Source organism: Dioscorea cayenensis, chromosome 10, assembly GCF_009730915.1.
Source record: "Dioscorea cayenensis subsp. rotundata cultivar TDr96_F1 chromosome 10, TDr96_F1_v2_PseudoChromosome.rev07_lg8_w22 25.fasta, whole genome shotgun sequence".
In the NCBI taxonomy this organism is placed as follows: domain Eukaryota; kingdom Viridiplantae; phylum Streptophyta; class Magnoliopsida; order Dioscoreales; family Dioscoreaceae; genus Dioscorea; species Dioscorea cayenensis.
In genome coordinates, this window is record NC_052480.1 from 23,402,446 (window position 1) to 23,414,747 (window position 12,302).

Below are 12,302 nucleotides of genomic sequence, written 5' to 3' on the forward strand. Positions count from 1 at the left end.
CTGTTTTTTTCTTTATTTAATCTTTTCTTCTAATCTAGTATTATATTTTCTAGTGTTTGAATTTAATGACAAATATCACAAGAAGAGAATTTGAGGCTCCCTATATTTATGGGAGTGGATTCTCGATGTCAAGTTCTTTTTAAAAGCTAAGAACATGGCAAAATCATTAATGCTAATAATAATGAGCTCAATGATAAGGCAAAAAAAAAATTAATATTTATAAGCCATTACTTTGACGATGGTATGAAAAATGAATATTTGATCATTGAGGATTCATATGAATTGTGGTTATTCTTAAAAAAGATACTCGAACATCGCAAGATGGTCTATTTGTCCAAAGCATACAATGGTTAGGTTTTAAGATTTTAAGAGGGTATAAGAATATAATTTTGAGCTATTTAAAAGAGTTTCAGTGTTACATCTCTATGGAGAAACAATGACGAAAAAATGATGCTCAAGAAAACATTCATAACATTTCATGCTTAAAATTCTATCTTACAATAACAATATAGAGAAAAGAATTTCACAAAATTTTTTGAATTAATTTCTTGTCTTCTTTTAATGGAGCAAAATAATAAATTATTGATGCAAAACAATCAAACTCGATAATCTAGATCAACACTATTGATTGAAATTAATTATGAGTAGAGAAGATGTCGTGGTCGCAGTGACAGTTATAAAAATTGCGGTGGACGAGGATATTGTCACAGTCGAGAAAAACTTCATTGTGAAGAGGTCCGAGATTATTTTGGACTACGCAATAGTAAAACTGATGTACATAAAAAAAAAAAAGCCACAACACGAAGTTAGATTAGAGACAAAAAGGGATACATGTCATCGTTGTGGACTGGAAGGCCATTGGTCCAAAATTTATAGGACCCCTAAGCATTTCGTACATTTGAAGGAGTTTTCCAAGTTAAAATTGTGTTGTTTGCTTGTCTTATTGGTTTATATCTCATTCTAATACTCAAGGGGGGTTTGAAGTGTCTTTTGGAGCATTGTTTGAAGGTCTAGGGAAGCATACGGGCAAAAGGCCACATAGGACCTCCAGAGAATCATGGGGACTGGAATGCGTCTGTATAAATGACCGTATACATAAATAGTAATTTGCTATAGTGTATACGGGTAAGTGTGCGCCCATTGAAGAGCCCACATAACATGCCCAGGGAGCCGTGCGGACTTGGCATGCACCTGTATTGGTGGCTGTAGACATGAATAGTGTTACTACAGTGTTACATCGATCCAATCCCTAACACATATTACGTTATATGCAGAGATCACCATTAAATACCAAATTGAGTTGATCACCTTATTAAGTTTAAGATTTGCTTCTTTAGGACGCCACAGGTTTTAGTTATAGACAGGGAGAGCCAGGTAAGATATACATTAAGAACTGATATGCAAATTTGCCAAATATTAGTCATAGTGGTTGGTAGAGTAGCATATATTTTAACACTACTCTGACAATGGCCTCTCTCAAATGTAATCCAAATTTAGGATATTTTGTTCTTTATAAGTGTATTTTCTTCATATTTCTGTTACTCTATCTTCATTTACCAAAATCCAATATAATCATTGAAAAATGTTGCCTGTTGGTCTTGATCAATGTTCTCCTTTTCACAAGAAACATCAATTCTACAACGTAGCTTGCTCATTTTTTTTAATGATATTAAACAAATTTGGAAGAAGAAAAAAAAAATGCAGAAACATCCCATATTTGCATGTTTCATGGGTTATATTAAGGTGATTGTTTTTTGTGGCAGTCATTTATACTATGATATCTTTTCATACTCCCATCCTAGCATTTGCAAGTTTCACAGAGTTCTTTGCAATGTTTGCTTGCGTCCAAACAGGTATTGGGGGTGTAATCGAATCCCTTGTTGGTGTGATTTTTATTGATCCTGGATTTGATAAAAAAATTGTTTGGGAAAACTATCAGGTCATTATTAGAAGCTTAGTTAGCCTAGAAACTATGGAATACCATCCAGTAGGGGAACCGAATGAATTGTGTTCTTGTAATCTTGCACAAAGAAATTTACCTTGTCAGTTCAAGATTGTGGCATCTGGGATTATAGAAGTATTAGATAATGGAGCAACATAAAGTTCAGGTCCAAACAAGAAAATAGCCAAAAAGTTAGCTGCAAAGCAGCACTTGAAACATTGAAGGCGGGCATCTTGGATTTTTTTAGGCATCTCCATCAGAGTACAGCAGAAGTAGCAGTTTCCTGCTATATAAAAATGTAAATGTGATCAAATAAGTGTACAACTTAACCTTTGAGCTTTTACATCTGTCTTCTGACATATAAGTATAGAACTGTCTTATCTTAATTCTGGCTTTTCAGGAAAATCTGTTCTATGAAAAGGAAGAAGTCCATCATGTTTTCATTCACATATAGACTGATGGTTATTTATTTAGATAGAAGTCTTATTTAGTAGCAGGTGCAGCTTTTGATCAGATCATGGTTTGGTGACTGTGATGCAGGAACCACACCAATTCTTAGTGAACTTAAGAGAAGATAACTGGGAAGAAGAAGAAGAAGAAGAAGAAGAGAGAAATTAGAGCAAATATTCCACACTTTCTTCATTTACTGTACCCTTTCTTATATAAGGATCACTACAAACCTTGTAACAACCTCTTCAGTGAGGCATTTTCTCAAACATATCATGTGCCAGAACACGTCACACCGAAATACATGCCTCTGTAACAACCTTGGTTGTTTGAACTACAAGACATTCATTCATTACTTTAATTACATCACTAATTCTAATACTAATTAGCTAATCACAAAGCTGGTACTCATCAATTCAACATGAAGTCCCTGAACCTTTCCCCAGGAATGCCTATGCTGCTGCGCTGGCTTCGCCTCAGACCTGCATGCATCTGGATTTTCATCTTCCACTCTTGCATCAATTGCCTCCACCTCTATCGAACTCTTATCCTCAAAGGTGAATCAGGGATGGCAAAAACCGAACCGACCCGTTTCTTCCGACCCAATCCGTCCTGGCTTTGGGGAGGGCGAGGAGGGTTTGGTTTTTCCATACCCCGCCCCGTTATTAATTTAACTTATTATAAATATTACATAGTGTAGGAGTAAATGAACTTTTTTTAAAATTTAAATAAATTTCTTATGAGTTTGTTTTTATAAATATATGTTTTATAAAAAAATCTATTTTAAAAATGTTTTTAGGAATTTTTGTTATTTATTTGTAATTATGAGCCCGGTGGGATGGGACGGGGTGTGTGATTTATAAATAAAAAAAGGGACGGGGTAAGGAAATCATCAACATCTTCCAACTTAGCATCCATCTCCGGTTGCTGTCCCCACTGTACCAACACTTGCGAAATTACTTTGCCTTTACGCAGAATCTCTCGATGCTTAAGAATAGCTGTGGGCTGGAGAATTGAGCTTTGATTAATAAAGTCCGGTGGTAACTAATTGACTTCCACTACGGGATCCCCAACAAATTTCTTCAACCTGAATATGTGAAATACGTTGTTCAACGACCCCCACTCTCTCAATAATTTAAAATGGACCAAAGAACCTTCATGCCAGCTTATTAGAAGATCTTCTGAGTTGCGACTTTTGTCTGTATGGCTGAAGCTTCAATAACACCCAATCATTTACTTGGAACGGAGCATCTGTCCTTTCAGAATTAGCCTGATCTCGCATTAGTTACTGAGCCCTGAGTGAATTATTTTTCAGGTCCTGGAGAATTGTCACTTGATCAGCCAGCAACTCATCAACCGAGGCCATGGTAGAGTCCCCAGTGATATAGTCTACTAGTGATGGCGGGGAACGACCAAAAACAGCTTCAAACGGGGTCATCCTGATTGCTGAGCCGCACAATATGCTATAGTGCCACTCTGTGTTATAGTGCCACTCAGCCCATGGTAAGTATCGTGTCCATTGCCGAGGATTGTCGGTGGTGAAACTTCGAAGATAATCCTCCAAGCATTGATTAAGCACCTCTGTCTGGCCATCCGTTTGAGGATGGTAGGTATTACTATTGACCAACATTGTTTCCTGAATTTTGAACAACTCCCACTTGAATTCATTCATGAATATAAAGTGGTGATCTGAGATGATCTGCGTTGGAACTCCATGAAGCTTGATAACATCATGAACCAGCATCCCAGCAACCTGTAGCGTAGTGAACCGGGGTCCCATCGCAGAGAAATGGCCATGCTTTGTAAGTCGATCCACCACGACTAGAATTGTTGCTTTGCCATTGGATTAGGGAAATCCAGTGACAAAATCCATGGAAAATGAATGCCAAATCATGCTGGGAATTGGTAACGGCTGCAACAAGCCTTGAGGAGCTTTGTTAAAGGGCTTAGTAGCTTGACAAATAGTACACTGAGCCACAAAATCATGAACAGAGCGCCAGAGATCAGGCCAATAGAAAACATTGGCTAAGTGCATTGATGTTCAATTTATGCCGGTATGACCACCTGTGGGCGTGGCATGGAACTCCATTAGTAGCAGAGGTTGGAGAGCTGAACTAGCCGGTATCCACACACGCCCTTTTAACAAGAGAATGCCATCTTGAAACCAGAAATTCGGGTATTGTCCTGGTTCATCATTAACTGCCGTGATGAGTTGCTCTGTTTCTGGATGAACAGCATAATCTCTGCGTAGAGCTTCCCACAAAGCTCTTTGGGGACCTGAATTAGCAAACAAAGCAGAGTAAGAGGCTACGTTCACCCGCGATAGGGAATCATTAGGACCATTCAAACTTCCCCGCTTATACTCGATGTCAAAGTCGTAGCCTAACAACTTACAAAGCCATTGTTGCTGTTTATGCGTCTGTATGGTCTGATGTAGCAAAGAATGGAGGCTGTGATGGTCCGTTTGAAAGTTAAAGGTCTTCCCAACAAGTATTATCACCATTTCTGCATAACCTCTGTAATGGCGAACATCTCGCGGGCATAAGTCAACGTGAACTGCAATCTAGTTGAGAGTTGCTTACTGAAATAAGCCAGAGGATGCTCACATTGCAGGAGAATTGCCCCAACGCTGGTACCTGAAGCATCTGTCTGAATTACAAAAGGAACAGTAAAGTCGGGTAATCGTAAGAACAGTGTTGTCATCATCGCCTCCTTTAATGCCTAAAAGGCTTAAGTCACCGCTGGTGTCCAAGTGAAGGTATCTTTCCGCAAAAGGTCTGTTAATGGTGCCGCCAGAGACGCAAATTGGGGTACAAAACGCCAGTAGTAGCCACAGAGCCCCAAAAACCTGCGAAGTGCCTTCACCGATGTTGTTTGCAGCCAGTCGCGGATTGCTTGAATTTTTTGCTAGTCCACCGACACTTCTTCTCCTGAAATCACATGACTGAGATATCTAATGTATAAACACCCAAATTCATATTTGGAGAGCTTCGCGAAGAGCTAGTGATAGCGGAGCCGCTCGAATACATTTGTCAAGTGTACCAAATGGGACTTCCAGTCATGACTGTAGATAATAATATCGTCAAAGAAAATCAAAACAAATATGCGTAGCACTTGCTTGAAAGTCATATTCATCAAGGAATGGAAGGCCGACGGCACGTTGGTGGGGCCGAATGGCATAATGAGGAATTCATAATGCCCCTCGTGTGTGCGAAATACCATTTTCTCAATGTCATGTGGATGAATTTGCACCTGATGATAGCTAGCGCGTTGGTCGAGTTTGGAAAACACCATGGAGCCAGCATTCTCATCTAACAGCTCTTCGATGGTTAGAATTGGAAATCTATCCTTTACTGTCACCGCATTCAATGCGTGGTAATCGACATGAAAGCACCATGTCCCCTCCTTCTTTCAACAAGAAGGACTGGGGACAAGAATGGGCACGAATTAACCGGTGCCGCGCTTGGAAGTAGTGGAATTCTGTGATCCTAGGCACGAATTAGTGGAAGTCCAGATGGAGTTTGAAAAATATCTCTAAAATGATAAAGTAGAGCATTGAAGTCATTGTGGAAGACGATGGATGCATCCTGACTCAATTTTGGACTCAAATCCGGTTCAATTGATTTAACTGGTTCAATTTATAAGTGAAATAAATGGGCGCCATTTGAGTCCATCTTACGAAGAGATGCCGGTCTAGCCAGTTGAGATCGTGGCTGGGTGAGACTATGTAATCTCACTCGGGTGCCAAGAAAATCAAACTCCATCCAAAGATTCCCATCATCAAATACCACTGGGCCCAGCTGTAACAACCATTGTACACCCAGAATGTAATCAGCACTGTAGATGGGTAATAGAATGACATCGACGGTGAAGATTGCATCCCCTACCTTCAGCGACGAGCCCGAACACTCACTTTCACAAGTGTGGGCCTCTCCATTACCGATAGTGACATGTCGGTGAGAAGAAGGCTTCACTACCAATTTCAGGTGCGATACGATGCAAGATTGAATAAAATTATTTGTAGAACACCCATCCACCAGTATAAGGACCTCTTGGCCATTGATGGAACCAGCAAGCTTCAATGTGGATGGTACCACATTCCCCATTAATGCATGAAATGAAATGAATAGAATGTTTGCCAAACCTCATCAGCACACCTATCAGTGATAATACCGTCCGGTTCTGGTGGTGAATCATCCTCTGGTGTTTCAGAATTCTCCTGGTCGACCATTAAGCAAAGAAACAAAGCAGGGTTGCATTTATGACCTGGAACGAATTTTGGGTTACAATTGAAACACAAGCTTTTTTCTCGGTGAGATGCCATCTCCAGTGGTGTTAATCATTTGATGGGTAGTGATGCAGCTCGATGAACGGTCGGAGGTGGTGGAAGTGCTCGAAGAGTGGTTGGAGACGGTGGAAGTGCCAGTGGTCGTTGAAAAGGAATCCTTGATGCGGCTGAGTGGCCGGTATTGAATTTATCTTCCATTAATTTCGCTATCCCCATAGCCTCGTGAAGAGTCTCAATTTTCAACAAGTATAATTCTCGCTGGATTTCGTCATGAAGTCCAGAAAGAAAGAAATTAAGGTGTTTCAGCTCACTTAAACCGGTGACTTGGGTAGACAAACATTCGAATTCGCATAAGTATGCAGAGATGGTGGATGATTGCCAAAGTTTAAAGAGAGTGACATCATGATTGATAAAGGAGAATGGCCCGAATGTCAATTCCAGTTTTCACACAAAATCATCCCAATGAGACAAGTGAGAAGTCGAATATAACCATTGAAACCATTGAAGGGCCTGACCAGTCAAGTAGAAGGCAACTATTGAAACTCGGTGATCATCCGGTGTTTGGTGAAAGTGAAAGAAGTGGTTGATCTGGAACAACCAACTAAGGACGTGCTCGCCGAAGAACAGAGGAGCCTCAATCTTGGGTAGGCGAGCAGTGGATATGGAATTAGGAGAATGTAATGGAGATGGAGTTAATGGAATGTGAGTTTGGAATAATGGCAAAGGAGGGGAGGCTAGAAGTGGGAGGAGTGGAGGCAGGGATATGGATGATGATGAATTGGAAGAGGGATCTAACTACTGTAACTTGTTCATCATCTTAGCTATGATGCCCTATTGAGATGCCATAGAGGTTCGCAGTAGATCAAATGATTTAGAGTTGCTCTTTTGGATGACGTCAAAGGACTCCAAATGTTGTTGGACCATCGAACACAAGGAATCAAGTCTGCCAAAAATACAGTCATGCCAAGCGAGCTGATCGACCATAGATGCCAGTTGCTCCTCCACCGTGCGTGCGAGAGTCACCATGTTCACCATCATAGATCAATGAAAGCACCAAATTGATGAAGGAATTGCACCAATTCTCAGTGAAATTAAGAGAAGATAACTGGGAAGAAGAAGAGAAGAAGAAGAAGAAGAAGACAAAAAAGAGAAAAAGGAGGAGAAAATTTAGAGCAAATATTCCACACTTTCTTAATTTATTGTGCCTTTTCTTATATAGGGATCACTACAAATATTGTAACAACCTCTTCAATGAGGCATTTTCTCAAAATATCATGTGCCAGGACACGTCACACTGAAATACATGTCTCTCTAACAACCTTGGTTGCTTGAATTACAAGACATTCATTCATTACTCTAATTACATCACTAATTATAATACTAATTAGCTAATCACAAAGCTGGTACTCCTCATTAATTCAACACAAAGTCCCTGAACCTTTCTCCATGAATGCCTATGTTGCTGCGCTGGCTTCGCCTCAGACATACATTTGGGTTTTCATCTTCCACTCCTGCATCAGACTGCCTCACGAAATGTACTGGCCTTTTCTGCAGTAGAAGATCCTATTGTTGCTTAGGGTTTTGAAAGTCTTAGATATTTAGCTATCTCATTTTTTTTTCACTTCGGGAAAATAGATATTAATGTGGAAGATGGTTTTTACACACTAACTCTTGTTTTAAAACTCACTTTGGATCAGTTATATCATCCAATAGGCCAGAGCATCAATGATTGGTATTAAAAGTGAATTTGCTTCGAACTTGGCTTCTAAGTTGTAAAGAAAAGAATTGGACATTCTAGATTGCAAATAACCTTCTTTTTCTTCCCTCATGATCATATGGAGAACTCTTTGTCACCTTCAGTAATTCTATTAATGCTCAAGCTGGGTTGTGATGTCAACCCATGTGCTTGTGTCGTATGTATAGCATTATTCATTGCTTTATTGCCCTCTCCTTATAGCAACATTGACCATCAATCTGCAAATGAGCGGGTAAGGGTCTTAGCGTTCTGAGCATTTGTACGTTCAGATCATTCCTGTTCTTTTTCTCTCCCTGGTTTTTTCTTTCATCCCCCGCTTGCGATAGTGAGTGGGGGAGAAGATTACGCTGGGCCCGAGTGTCTCGGACGGATGCCAACCGGCAGACTTGGGTAAACGTGGTTAAGGAGAAAGATGTGGCTTCGTCGGATCTTGCTAATGGGTTAAATCAGTGAGAAAAGCTAGAGAGACTTAAGAAAACAGTGAGCGATGTCATGTTGGTCGATAATGGGATGAAGGAGTGAGTTCTCAGGCGTATAACAAATACACTGTTCGGCACATTTTTGGGGAAGGCCCCGCCGTTGGAATTGGTCAGGAAAGCTTTGTCAAATATGTGGAGAGGCATGGGTCCGTTCACAGTGTCGGATATGTCGAACGATTTCTACCTGTTTCAATGAGAGAAACAGGACATGGTAGAATCGGTTTTGTGGGAGGACCTTGGACGATCAGTGGCATGGTCATCAAACTGACGCCCTAGAAGGGCTATTTTCAGCCGGCATTTGAAAAGCTCAACCTTGCGGCAGTTTGGGTTTAACTGCACCATCTACCGGTTGAGTTCTAGACTGGTGAGTTGTTGGACTTTTGTTGAAAGTGGGTGACCATGCTGAAAAGATGTCTTATGCTAGGTTTGTCCGTATATGTGTAGAAATCGACCTGTTTGAGCCCCTCAAAAGAGGGGTTTGGATTGGGGACGATGAGAACCAGAACATGGTTGTTGTGTTCTATGAGCGGTTACCGGTCTTCTATTACAAGTGAGGGCTTGTCGGGTATGGGCAAGACTAGTACCCTACCACCCTCGGGGATTCAGTTGGTGGTCAGGCAAGCTGTAAGGAGATGGTTGGCAACCTTTACCATGATCAACAAACCATGCTGTTGGATGGGGAAGAGGTTCGCTCGGATCGTGTGCACAATACTAGCCTACCGGAGAAGCAAGGGGCTGTACAAGAGAAGGACTCTAACAACTAGTTTGGGTCATGGATGGTTGTTCATCGCCACCGGGGTCGTGGGAGGGGGTGGGGACCTGAGATGCTGGCACATCCCAATTCGAAGGCTCCCTGTGAGGACATGTACAAAGCAGTCCCTCTGTTGAAGCGACATGTTGGGTGTGATGGGGAAGGGCGCAGCTTGCGGGGAAGATGGAGCAACTTGCATGGGGGTCACGCTTCTGCTCATCGAGATGCGATCTCACGGCAACCAACAAGTCCTTCTCTGACTTTTGGATTCCCTTGTGATGGGGAGGAGGGTATGGAGGATCAGGGTCCACAATCTCTAGATGTGACAGAACCTACCTCAAAAGATGAACTTTTAACAGCCTCACCATCTCCCCTGGGCATTAACATTCTTTGTGATGGGACAATGGATATGGGGCCTGAATTCCGAGAAGACCAAGATGAGAATAGGGCTAGAAAGGAGTTGGAGAAAGGAAAGAGCATTCTTGTTTCTCTGCTTGCGCCGAAGCCTTTGTTGATCAACTCTGCCAGCATTCGTATCAATGGTTGGGAGCATTCTCACTCACCATCGGCGGAGCAACGACAGAGATGCGATGGGTTACACAGCAATCTAGCAGACAAGATTATGGATTCCCTCATGAGTAAGGATGCAGAGGTTAAAGGAACGAAAGACTCGGAGGGATCTAGCGGAAAAGTTGACTCGGAGGAAGAAATAACGCTGAGCCATTATCAAAAGGAGATCAGATCTGAAAAAATGGCACGAAGAGGAGCGGCGCGTGCTGCATCCTGAGCAAAGAAAGGGAGGATCAACCCTTATTAAGCCTTTTTTTTTTTAGGTCCTCTGAAATGTTGTTCTTGTTTTTCTCTTTCTTTATGATTGTTATTGTTATGACTAATATTCTGTGTTAGAACTGCATGGGACTTTCTAATACGAATAAAAAAACCGTGTTTGGGATTTGTTAAATAGGCACAAGCCTCAGATGGTTTTCTTAGTGGAGACTCGAGCGAATGAAGATAGGTGCTTCCATTTTTGCCAAAAGTTGGAGAAATAATGGGATGGGACCACGGTTCCGGCACTTGGAATGTCGGGCGGTATTTTGATTTTCTGGAAGAAAGATTTTGGAGCACCATGGCGGTTGTTTCTCATATTATACAGCTAAGTCTACCCTTTTCAATGATTTTATTTGTTTTAATAATCTATTTGACCTGGGTTTCTCTGGGGGTTCTTTTACCTGGTGTAATGGCCAGTTGGGGTGTGCCCGGCGTTGGGGTCGCCTTGACAGGTTCCTCGCCAATCTGGATTGGGTTGGGAAGTTTAATTTTTACTTGGTTTCCATTTGCAACACATTTCTTCTGATCATGCTCCTCTTTTTCTGAAAAGGAGTATGCATTCTGTTTTTGAAAACAAAATCTTTCGTTTTGAAAATTTCTGGCGGGAGTACCATAGTTGTCATGATTCCGTGGCTCGAGTTTGGCGTTTTGCCCCTAGGACTTCTCCGATGCATGCCTTTTCTCATCTCATTTCCCGTACTAAAAGTCAACTTATTTCTTGGAGAGCCTCAGGGTATTCCTCTCTAGACACTGACATTCAAAACACTGAGAGAGACATTGCTTTCTTAGAGAATCTGGAGAGTTCTTCCTGCCCAAATTCTATTGATAGTATGTGCCTTAGAGCTTTGAATAACAAATATGCCGCCTTGCTTAAGCAGAGTAACATTCACTGGGCTCAATGAGCTCGCATGTTATGGCTTAAGCATGGTGATTTAAATACTAGAGTTTTCCACAATATGGCCAGAGTGCATAGTCACAAAAATAGGATTTCCTCTATCTTTGATAATCTGGGCAATGTTATCTCAAATCAGGATGATTTTGAAAAATGTTTCATGGATTTCTTCTACTATCTTTGGTTGTCTAGAATTAGGTGGTCCTTCCAAGACCTTTTCAGAGCCCTTCCTCAGGAACATAATAACATCTATGGGGATGATCGTTTGTCCTTGACCCAGCCTGTTTCATATAGAGAGATCTTATTTACTATTAAATCTATGGCGAAGGGCAAAAGTCCAGGACCAGGTGATTTAAATGTGCAATGTGTTGGATTTTTGGCCTATTTCACTGTGCAATGTGTCTTACAAAATCATTTCAAAAATTTTAATGAACCGGCTCAAGCATGTTATTTATAAACTATTTTTGATTATTTCTCACCTTACCTATTTTTGATTATTTCTCAAAAGATCTCAGCTATGCTTAATCACGCTCTTCGGCAAAATTGGATTCCTGGCTTTGACTCTGATGAGTATAATTTGCACTCAATATATAGACCTTCTTTAACACATAATGAATTAAATTTGAATTATTTTGAACCAATTTTACTCCTAATCTTATTGTTATTGCATTGTAGGAAATAAAGAGATTGATTTGAAGGAAGAACATGTAAAAGGCACAAAATTGGAGGAAGAAGAGCAAAGTTTCAACAAAGAGGGAACAAGCAAAACAGAAAGTATAGCGCCTAGGCGCTACAGTCTATGGGGCCTAGGCGCTATCCCGATTTTTGTGTTATAAAAGGGGCTAGGGTTGAGACGAAGAGGGAGGAGAATTTGAGAGATCAAGAGACCGGGAGCGAAGATTCGGCGCGGATTCATTGC